The sequence below is a fragment of the Callithrix jacchus genome, chromosome 11, assembly GCF_049354715.1.
Source record: "Callithrix jacchus isolate 240 chromosome 11, calJac240_pri, whole genome shotgun sequence".
NCBI lineage: Eukaryota > Metazoa > Chordata > Mammalia > Primates > Cebidae > Callithrix > Callithrix jacchus.
In genome coordinates this window covers 7195686-7207745 of record NC_133512.1, presented here as the reverse complement: position 1 = coordinate 7207745, position 12060 = coordinate 7195686, and positions in this window count along the sequence as shown.

Below are 12060 nucleotides of genomic sequence, written 5' to 3'. Positions count from 1 at the left end.
CAGATGAAGAAATAAAAATGTAGAGATGTTGTCGAGGTCACAGAGTTGACTATCTAACTTCAGGGCAGGGCTCCTGATCCCTTTAAGAAATCTTAGGGCCGAGTTCAGAGGAAATACACAGAACAGAACGTCACATTAAAGTTAAAATTCTCTAGCAGACAACAGTTAAAATTCTCTAGCAGACAATAATTTCTTGTTGTTTTTAGTCATAAATATGTAGAACTGGGAGGTGATTTGTTATTACTGAATGTACCCCTCAGCCTTCTCGGCATTTCTTTTTCCCAAGACCAGTGCACTCTCTGCTACACTGCCCGTTTTCAGTTTGGGGTTTTGCTCTTACTCAATTGTTATTTATTTTCAACATGACCAATTTAAAGATTCAGCTTATTACATTTGCATTAATCCCCTTTTATGATTTGAGCAAGCTCATTTCCAGGAAGGTTGAATTTAAGACCATCAATAGGATTTGCTAATTTCAATGAAGTCATTTTGCTTCAGGGTAAATTATCCTAGTTACCAAGTCCCATTTGGACATAAAGAAAATCCTAGTTACAGAAAAGGAGATCATAATTAACCTGTCTTCATTTTTAAGTAACCGATTTAAAAGAAAAATAAATAGCTTCATTCATTTCAGAAATTACTGTAACACATTGGAAAATTTCTGAACAATATGGATTTTATTGTTAATACAAAACACTAGCTTTCCTTCCTTAGAATAAATTTTCTTTTGAATAAACAATATTGGGTGATTTGTTAATAGATATTCAATCCTTTTTACTTTTCATCAACCTATAAGGGCTTAAATATGGCAAAATAATCCAAATGTTAGCCAGTTATTTTTCATGTGTGATTAGCCCAATTTACAATATAGATAAAAAGCAAACCCATTCCCCACGGATTGGGGAAGAACATAGTGCCAGGTACAAACTTCACATCCTCTCCTCAGAGAAAACTATTCTTTTTGTTTGTTTGTTTGAGGGGGAGTCTCTCTCTGTTGCCCAGGCTGGAGTGCAGGGGCGTGATCTGGCTCACTGCAACCTCCGCCTCCTGAGTGCAAGTGATTTTCCCGCCACAGCCTCCATAGTAGCAGGTACTACAGGCACACACCACCATGCCCAGCTAATTTTTTGTACTGTAGAGGAGATGAGATTTCACCATGTTTCCCGGGCTGGTTTCAATCTCCCCAGCTCAGGCAGTCTGCCCACCTCGGCCTCCCAAAGTGCTAGGATTACAGGCATGAGCCACTGTGCCCAGCTAAGAAAGCCATTCTTGGAGTGTGAAAGAGCCAGGCTCAAAATCATTTTGGAGTACTTTTGTTTGCTTTTGTTTTTAGCTACAGGGATTTCATACTGGTTTAATTATGTTCATCCTTGAGAATTTTTGAGAAGTTTCCAACAGATTTTTAATTCATTTAAATTATAGAGTTAAGCTCCACGTTACAGAGTTAGGCTCCATGTTACAGAGTTAGGCTCCACGTTACAGAGTTAGGCTCCACGTTACAGAGTTAGGCTTCACGTTATAGAGTTAAGCCAAATGCAGTTGATAGTTGAACAGCACAGGTTGGAACTGTGGGGATCCACTTATACATGGGTTTTCCTCTGCCTTTGCCACCTCCGAGACAGCAAGACCAGGCCCTCCCCTTCTTTCTCCTTCTCTCAGTGTGAAGATGACAAAGATGAAACCCCTATGATGGTCCACTTCTACTTACGGAATAGTAAATATATTTTCTTTTCCTTATGATTTGCTTAATAACATTTTCTTTACTTTTATTATAAGAATATAGCACGTAATATAAATGAAATATAAAATATGTGTTAATGGTCTGTTTATGTCACCAGTAAGACTTCCAGTCCACAGTAGGCTATTAAGTTTTGGGGGAATCAAAAGCTCTATGTGGATTTTTGACTGCATGGGGTGTCAGCACCTCATCCCCCACATTGTTGAAGAATCTACTCTATTTTAATGTTAGAAACCAAACATGTATTGAGTAATTACCATGTGTCAGGAACTATTAGAATCACTTTGCTTATACTATTTAATTATATTAATACAATCCTATGAAATAGGTATTACCGTCGTCATAATTTTACAGATGAAGAAACGGAAGCACGTAAAAGTTAAGTCACTTGTCCAAGGTCAAGTAGCTGAGAGTGGAGCACCTAGCTGAAATTCAGACCCATGCAGTCGTCTTCAGAGTTCCTGATCTTAACTGGTGCGTATTTGATTTTTTTTTTTTTTTGGTAAAAAATACTTATTTGACCTGTTTTGGTCATTGTATAGAAGGCAAAATCCACTCTTGTAATGGAGAGGGATTTATTTTATTTTATTATTATTATTTTTTTTTTGAGACGGAGTTTTGCTCTTGTTACCCAGGCTGGAGTGCAATGGTGCGATCTCGGCTCATTGCAACCTCTGCCTCCTGGGTTCAGGCAGTTCTCCTGCCTCAGCCTCCTGAGTAGCTAGGATTACAGGCACGTGCCACCGTGCCCAGCTAATTTTTTGTATTTTTAGTAGAGATGGGGTTTCACCATGTTGACCAGGATGGTGTTGATGTCTTGACCTCATGATCCACCCGCCTCGGCCTCCCAAAGTGCTGGGATTACAGGTGTGAGCCACCGCACCCGGCCTAGGGATTTATTTTAAAGTGTTGAATGGCTTACAAAATCATTGATGGGAATGAAAGAAACAATAAGGGAGCTTTCAAGCAATTCACAAAGCCACGGAACTGGGCTGCCCAGGGGATCACTGCCCCTCCACCATCAGAGATGGGCTGCACATAGCAGGCAGCGGTTGTCACCTTTACGTAAGTATTGGTAAGTAGAAGTGTACACATCACTCAGTTTCTCCTAAAGCCCTTTCTTAGTAACATTGAGTCACGGGTATACGTATGTGTACAGGAGACATTTCTAGTGCTAAATACTACATCAGTTCATTCTAGTTTCTATCATTAGGACTCAGGCTACTAAAACCACCAATTTTGGTAGTAAACTGTAACTTTCACTTCCTGTTCCTGGCACTCTTAGGCTAAATGCTGATTTATGAAATCTGGAGTGAAGTGCCTTTTCTCATGCAGTGCAGGTTTTGGAATTATTAGGATGAATGCAACATTCGTAGTAAAGATAAGACAGGAGTGAGAATGAGAAACCAAGCCAGCAAAAGCAGGTCTCAGAGTTGGCCACTCTCCAGACCTTTCTTTACGTTTACCCAGAATGGCAGTTCTGAAATGAAAAGGAAGTCATGCCATTCCCCTTCTCCAGTCTCGGGAGTCTTTGTGCCCTGTGTGTGAAAGGGCTTCCTGGCTTGGCTTAAGCAACCCATTGCACTGAACTTGGCAGCCTCCCTTTTTCACTTCCTGAACTCTGGTCATTGTGAATATACTTGGGGTTCCCTTCACCTCTGTATCGCTGCTATCTTTCAGTACTCTGCTCAGATGGGACTCCTTTCTCACCCTGACACCCTCAGACTGGACACCCTCTCACTTGTCCTCATATAGTAAAGACCCATCTGCCTTTGTCACACTGCATTGCAGTTGTCTATGTAGCAAGTATAATCTTAGTCCACAAACTCAGGTCTACAAATGAGTAAAGGCTTTTAAGTGTTCTCTTGAGTTCACATTCTACCTAGTGGCATAAACGTAACTTAGTTCATGGTAAACTCAGATAAATCAGGCTTTTCTTGATTAGTTGAGGCACCCCCTTTACTCCTAGGTTGCTTGAAGTTTGGGGGTTATGGCAGGAATGGTCTCCTTGTGCCCCAGATTCAATTAGAAGGACGCATGTGGTCCTCAGTGGATCTCTACCCAGGCTGGCATTGGCTGAAATGTCATCATCCCACCACTGCCTCCCCCACCCCAGCATCTTCATCTGCTGCCATCATTCTAGGACGCCTTCAGTTCCAGCTGGCCGTGGTTATCAGTCCTTGCAGTAATCCTGCTCCTTCGGACAAGCCCCTGCCTACAACTCTGTCTAGGCTGGGAATACTTGGTAAACTGCCTCATGGCTCTGGTGGTGGAAAATTCAGACTTTGTTACGCAAGTTGAACTTTATTGCGCCCTCGCTGTGCCCATGAGTATGTCATTGGGCATGGGAGAAGGGAGACAGACATCAGAGAAGGCAGGCATTGTTGTGCATAACTTCCCAGTTTTCAAAGGAAGCAGAAAGCAGGATGCCTTCTGTTCTCAAAGCTATCACGTGGGTCTGTCGCATTCCCACCTGAGAACTTAATAGTAGAGTACAGGGCAAGGCGCCCCTTCCTTCTCAGCTCTCTACTCCAACCTGCCTCCTCCTCCCCGACAGGAATCCAGTTGAACACCTCTTTCTTTTGGACGATGGAACTGGTTCTCATATTGGTATATATTATTTTTGGTGAAAACTTTTGTTTCTGATACCCGAGAGGCTGAGGCTCCTGCAAGCTCTTGACAGTAAATTTTTAGGAATCCATTTTGCAACTTAAAAAGATATGCCTTTCCTTCTCTGCAATATTATCTCTGCCCTTTTTGCTGTCTTACTAAGAACAAGGAACAATAGCAGAAAGCCCAAGGAGACAAAACAGCCCACCTTGGTTACTGCATGAAAGTATCAAAATATCATCCCGTCAATTCCCTTTATGAATCTGTCTCATACGGTAGACTCAGTACGGCAAGGACCGTCTCCTGTTCATCCTTTTATCTGTGGCCCATGGTAGCATGACTCAGAAGTCATTCTTCCTTCAGAGGGGGAGGGGGAGGGGGAGGATTTTTTAATATGGCATTTGGTGACATAAGTTACATGACTTGTCAGTGTGGCCCTATGTCTGTGGATGTTCTCATCTGTGGAGCCTGGAGTCCTCTCAACTCCTTGTCATTTTCTTCCCTCTTGATCCTCACTGCCACCATAAAGAAAAAAAAAAAACAGTCTTGCCCACTTTCTTACCTGTGTAATGGGTAACAGTTTATTCTCAAGTTCCACCCCACAGAAACCGCGTATCTGTGAGTGTTCTTCCTCTTCTGCCTCTCCATTCAGTCCGTCATCTTTTCTCACCATCACGTTGTCTTTTGCATTCTCTGTCCTCTCTTGGGCCCAGATTCTTATTATCTAGCATGTGAATAGGTCATAACCAATTCCTCCCCATGTCGATTGGTTGGTTGGCTTTTGCCTGGAGAGTATCCACATTTCTTTAATTTGTTCTGTACTTTCCTCTTTGTTAATCTTCCTTCTAGACTGGTTTTATTAAGACCCCAGATATTTTGCTAATCCTAGTTCTTAAAATCTCTACTGATACATTTTCCCCATGTCTTCAGCCCCCCTCTTCTACCTTCTCAACAATTTAAAGCCCATCTAGCCTTCACAGTTCAGCTTAATGTCTTAGAATCTCCATGTCTTCTTCCCCCAACGTGCTCTGCCCCTTCCTACAGCAATTTGCATTCCACCCTCTATTACTGAGGCACAAACAGCAAAGGTATTTATGGGATATGTTGTCCTGTATACACATCTTATCCCCTCAAAATGCTCCTCAAGGGAAAGAATAGCTTAGAATGCCCAAAGGCAATATACAGAAAGAGCATTCACTGGACGTCCCTTAATAGACTGAGCAAGACCTTATTCTCCCTCAGTGTGGTTCTTAGGAATGAATGTTGGGAATATGATGGCAGGAGCAGAGTGACAAATGGTAGCTCCTGTTTGCTTGGATGGCTCCTGTGATTTATCTTTTTTTTTTTTTTTTTTTTTTTGAGATACTGTCAGGCAGTTTTGCTCTGTCACGCAGGCTGGAGTGCAGTGGCACAGTCTCGGTTCACTGCAACCTCTGCTTCCCAGACTCAGTTTATCTTCCCACCTCAGCCTCCCGTCTCGCTGGGGTTACAGGCACATGCCACCATGCCTGGCTAATATTTTTTTTAGAGACAGGATTTTGCGTGTTGCTCGGAGCAGTCTCAAACTTCTGACCTCAAGTGATCTGCCAACCTCAGCTTCCCAAAGTGCTAGGATTATAGGCATGAGCCACCATGCCCAGTGATTTATCTTTCTTGATACCTGGTGGTTACATCTGCTTTTCATAGTTCCCACTTCATATTTTGTCTTTCTAAAAATGAGCCTTTCTATTCACTGTCAAAAATTAGACATTAAGGTTCTTAGCTCCAAACACTATAAATGCCTGAATAGGTCAGATTGCCACAGGTTGATAGATCAGATTGCAAATAAATTGCATGATTTGGCCATGTCCCCATGCAAATCTCATCTTGAAGTGTAACTCCCGCAATTCCTACATGTCCTGGGAGGAAACTGGTGGGAGGTGATTGAATTATGGGGGCGGATCTTTACTGTGCTGTTCTTGTGATAGTGAATGAGTCTCCCAAGATCTGATGCTTTTTTTTTTTTTGGAGACAGAGTTTCGCTCTTGTTACCCAGGATGGAGTGCAATGGCGCGATCTCGGCTCACTGCAACCTCCACATCCTGGGTTCAGGCAATTCTCTTGCCTCAGCCTCCCGAGTAGCTGGGATTGCAGGCACGTGCCACTGTGCCCAGCTAATTTTTTGTATTTTAAGTAGAGACGGGGTTTCACCATGTTGACCAGGATGGTCTCGATCTCTTGACCTTGTGATCCACCCGCCTCGGCCTCCCAAAGTGCTGGGATTACAGGTGTGAGCCACCGTGCCCGGCCCTGATGCTTTTAAAAATGGGAGTTTCGCTGCACAGCTCTCTTTTGACTGCTGCCATCCCTGTTAAGACATGACTTGCTCCTCCTTGCCTTCCACCATGATTACGAGGCCTCCCCAGCTATGTGGAACCGTAAGTCCATTAAACCTCTCTTTCAAATTGCTCAGTCTTGGATATGTCTTTATCGGCAGTGTGAGAACAGACTAATAGCAGTAACTTTGTATTAGCAGAATGGGGCACTGCTGAAAAGGTGCCTGAAAATGTGGAAGCACCTTTGGAACTGAGTAACAGACAGAGGATGGAACAGTTTGGAGGGCTCAGAAGACAGGGAAATGTGGGAATGTTTGGAACTCCCTAGAGACTTGTGGAATGGCTTTGACGAAAATGCTGATAATGGTATGGACAGTGAAATCTAGGCTGAGGTGGTCTCAGAGACGAGAAACTCGTTGGGAACTGGAGTAAAGGTGACTCTTGCTATGTTTTAGCAAAGAGGCTGGTGGCATTTTAAATGCCCCCGCCCTAGAGATTTGTGGAACTTTGAACTTAAGAGAGATGGTTTAGAATATGTGGAGAAAGAAATATCTAGGCAGCAAAGCATTCAAGATGGGAATGGGGTGCTGTTTAAGGCATTCAGTTTTGTTTCCTTGTTTTTTGAGAAGGAATCTTACTCTGTCACCCAAGCTGGAGTGTCATGGTGTGATCTCAGCTCACTGCAACCTCTGCCTCCTAGGTTCAAGTGCTTCTCCTGTCTCAGTCTCCTGAGTAGCTGGTATTACAGGTGTGCACCACCACACCCATCTAATTTTTATATTTTTAGTAGAGACGGAGTTTCACTATGTTGGCCAGGCTGGTCTCCAATTCCTGATCTCATGATCCACCTGCCCCAGCCTCCCAAAGTGCTGGGATGACAGACGTGAGCCACCATGCCCAGCTGACATTCAGTTATAAAAGGGAAACAGAGCATAAAAGTGTGGAAAATTTGCAGCCTGATAATGCAATAGAAAAGAAAATCCCATTTTCTGATGAAAAAAATCAAGCTGGCTGCAGAAATTTGCATAAACCAAATGATAATCCCCAAAAGAATAAGGAGAATGTCTCCAGGATGTGTCAGAGGTCTTCAGGGTAGTCCCTCCCAGAGGCCTAGGAGGAAAATGTGGTTTTGTTGGCTGGGCCCAGGGTCCCTGTGCTGTGTGCAGCCTAGGGACTTGATGCCCTGTGTCTCAGCCACTCCAGTGGTGGCTGAAAGGGGCCAGCATAGAACTCGGGCTGTGACTTCAGAAGATGCAAGCCTTAAACCTTGGCAGCTTGCACATGATGTTGAGCCTTTGGCTGCACAGAAGTCAAGAATTGGGGTTTCGGAACCTCTGCCTAGATTTCAGAAGATGTATGGAAATTTCTGGATGCCCAGGAAGAAATTTGCTTCTCAGGCAGGGCCCTCATGGAGAACCTCTGATAGGGCAGTGTGGAAGGGAAGTGTGGTGTCAGAACCCCCACAGAGAGTCCCTACGGGGGTACCTCCTAGTAGAGCAGTGAGAAGAGGGCTACCGTCCTTCAGGTCCCAGAATGATAGATCCACTGACAACTTGTACCATGTGCCTGGAGAAGCCTCAGACAGTCAATGCTAGCCCATGAAAGTAGTCAGGAGGGAGCTATACCTACAAAGCCATAGGGGCAGAGCTGCTCAAGACCGTGGTCACTCACCTCTTGCATCAGAGTGACCTGGATGTGAGACATAGAGTCAGAGGAGATCATTTTGGAGCTCTAAGATTTGACCGTCCCGCTGGATTTCAGACTTGCATGGCGCCTGTAGCCCCTTTGTTTTCAGCCAGTTTCTCCCACTTGGAATGGCTGTATTTACCCAGTATCTAGGAAGTCACTAACTTGCTTTTGATTTTACTGGCTCATAAGCGGAAGGGAGTTGCCTTGTCTCCGATGACACTTTGGATGGTTGACTTTTGAGTTAATATTGAAATGAGTTAAGACTTTGTGGGGGCTGTTGGGATGGCATGATTGGTTTTGAAATGTGAGGACATGAGAGTTGGGAGGGGCCAGGGGCGGAATGATATGGTTTGACTATGTCCCCACCCAAATCTCATCTTGAATTATAACTCCCACAATTCCCACATGTTACGGAAGGAAGGCGGTGGGAGGTGACTGATGATTGGGGCAGGTCTTTCCTGTGCTGTTCTTGTGATAGTGAATGAGTCTCATAAGATCTGATGGTTTTAAAGATGGGAGTTTCCCTGCACAAGTTCTCTTTTTGCCTGCTACTGTCCATATAAGACGTGACTTGTTCCTCCTGGCCTTTGGCCGTGATTTTGAGACCTCCTCAGCCATGTGGAACTATATGTCCATTAAACCTTTTTTTTTTTTGTAAATTGCCCACTCTTGGGTATGTCTTTATCAGCAGTGTGAGAATGGACTAGTAAAAGTTAAAACTTTTTTCCAAAATTAATCTTTTTGCCCTCATTATTCCAGATAGCCTCGGTCTTCTTCTTTGATGTTGACATGTCAGTGATATATTTTCAAAATTCCATCAACTACTCTTTGACTAGAGTGAATAAATAATTTGTGATCCAAACAAGAGCACTTTGAGAGTGTAAAGGACATTATTAAAAATGACCCCTGGCTGGGCATGATGGCTCATGCCTGTAATCTCAGCACTTTGGGAGGCTGAGGTGGGAGGATTGCTTGAACTCAGGAGTTCAAAACCAGCCTGAGCAATATGAAGAAACCATATCTCTGTTAAAAAAAGAAAAAGAAATATTAAAAAAATAATAATAAAAATAAATGACTCCAATCAAACTGGTGAAACCACAAGTGTTCTGGCAACCTTAGAAGTGTCTCATCCAGCCTCCACTGTGTACTACTATTGATGCAATGCTGCGTGTTACAGAATGAGGAAAATAATATTACCTAAAGCCAAAACTGACTCTAGGTTCTGCCTTCTCAGGAAAATTATATAAATCATACTAGAGGAAAAGAGAAATCTTTATACTACACACTTCCACTTATAAAGACTAGTGGGTCAATAGAATGGAGGCTGAAGAGGAAGAGGAAACACTAAAACTTCAAACCCACCTCCCGTTCCTTACTGCTAAGCAGAGCAAATTATCACACCTTTAGATAGGCAGAAATTAGCTCAGAGCTCCACAGAGGATTAAGAATGAGGCTCTCTAAAGTGAGGGAATTGAGAGATGAGGGTTTTAGGGAAAGAGTAAATCAAGCAACCTGAGCAATCAAAGGGCATTTTAAGAAAGGAAAGGTCAGTACTCAATTTTATGTTGCATTGCTGCTAAACACTTCCATCTTCCCCGAATGTTCAGTGAAGTTTTTATAAAAACAATGTCATCTGTGAGTAATTTTTAGGGAAAACTGAGGAGCTGTGTTCCACATCTGGGACCCTGAGGAGCAGGAAGAAATGAACAGCAGGAGGCAGGAGCTGGAGTCAAATGCGAATAGGAATTTAGATCTACAAGATGCAAGAATATAAAAACCCTAAAACTTGCAGAAATGTCAAGAGACTAATGAACACTGGAGAAAGCCATTGAGCCAATTTTAGGTAGATTCACAAGACTGGGTGACCTCAGCTACATCAAATTACACATTTCTATCTCTTGGTGAAATTTGGCTAAAGAGGGCAAATAATTTCAGATTAGAAACTGCACAAATTTTGTTACCAGGATTTTATTCTAATCTTAATGTATTGTGTTTTATAGACACATCTGTGCCTCCTGGTTTCTTTATGATCCATTTACATCATGTTCTGTGTGCAAATAAGATTAAATTGTAAATGACACAAATGAGGAACTCACAAATGACAGACTTAAGAATGAAAATTATGTAATTTTGTAATAACTATGGCACAATTAATAGAGATGAGATGCAAAATTTTGCAGTTATGCTCAAAAAATTCATACAAGAATGAGTAAGGAGACACTTGGTTAGTAATCTAAATGAAAGGAGAGGTCTTGGGTAAGACAACAGGAGTGTTTTCCTCTGAAGTTAGATCTGTTTTAATCTCTGCTCCGTCACTTACTAAGCAACAATTTACTTAACATTTCTAAGCTTTGCTTGCCTCACATGTAAGATGGGGTGATGATAATCACATCTCCTTCCGAGGGTGTTAACAGCGTTAGGTGAGATGATGCACGGTGCTTAGCTAGTGCTAGCACAGGACGAATAACTAGCACATAGCACATGCTTCACAAATGTCAGCATCCCCCATGATTCCCACCTCTACCAGGGTTGGTCTCTGTGTGGTCTCTGTGACCGTAAGAATATGGCCGAATGGACAGAACAGCACTTCCAAGATTAGGTAATAAAAAAGATGGCAGCTTCATACCACGCCATTTGGGGGAAGCCGTGTTGTGAATTAAAGAGACCCATTTGGTGAAGAATGGGAGCCCCACGCCTAGAGCCATATGAGTGAACCTGGAAGTGAGTCTCCAGTTGCAGTCAAATCCTCGGTCAGGAATCCCAGCTAAAACTCTTGACTATAAACTCATGAAGGACATGAGCTAGAACCACCTCCCTAAGCCACTCCTGGATTCCTGATCTTCAGAAACTGTGTGAGATGGTAAATGTTTGAAGTTGCTAAAGTTGGGGGTGGTGGGGGCACAACTTGTTATGCAGCAGTGGGTGACTCATACAGCAAGCCGTTCATCATCAGCCTGGTTTTTGTTACTCGACTACAAATATGGACCAGCAGTGACCGCCAGAAATGAAAACCGAATGCAGCATTTTAATGGGCTATTCGTCCTAGTCACAGAAAGTAGCGTTCTCCATTCTGCACTAAGAACACTTCGTTTAGGGCATTTTGTTTAAAACAGGATTTTGATGAAGTAGACAGGCGTCATTAGGAAAGTGATAGAATTTGAAATCATAAAATTTAAGCAACTAGTGAAGGAATTGGATAGTACATGATTTCAAAAACATGAAAACTGAGAAGACATTAAATGTGTAAGCGTTAGAAGTTTGTTGCATGCAAAGGGGAAAGTGAAGATAGGTTTTTTTTCACATTGTTTCAGAAGTCCAATTGCTGAGGTTAATCAGTGAAAGTTGTAGCAACAAAGGTATAAGTTTAACATAAAACAACTTCCCCAAATCGGCTGTGCGTGGAGGCCCACACCTGTAATCCCAGCACTTTGGGAGACTGAGACGGGAGGATCACCTATGTCAGGAGTTCGAGACTAGCCTGGCCAATGTGGTGAAACTCCTGGTGTATTTCTACTAAAAATACAAAAAATTAGCTGGCATGGTAGCGCACACCTGTAATTCCACCTTCTCAGGAGGCTAAGGCAGGAGAATCACTTGAACTTGGGAGGCAGAGGTTGCAGTGAGCCAAGTTTGCGCCACTGCACTCCAGCCTGGGCACAAGCAAAAAAAAAAAAAAAAACAACTTTCTAACATCTGGAGATGTCCAGC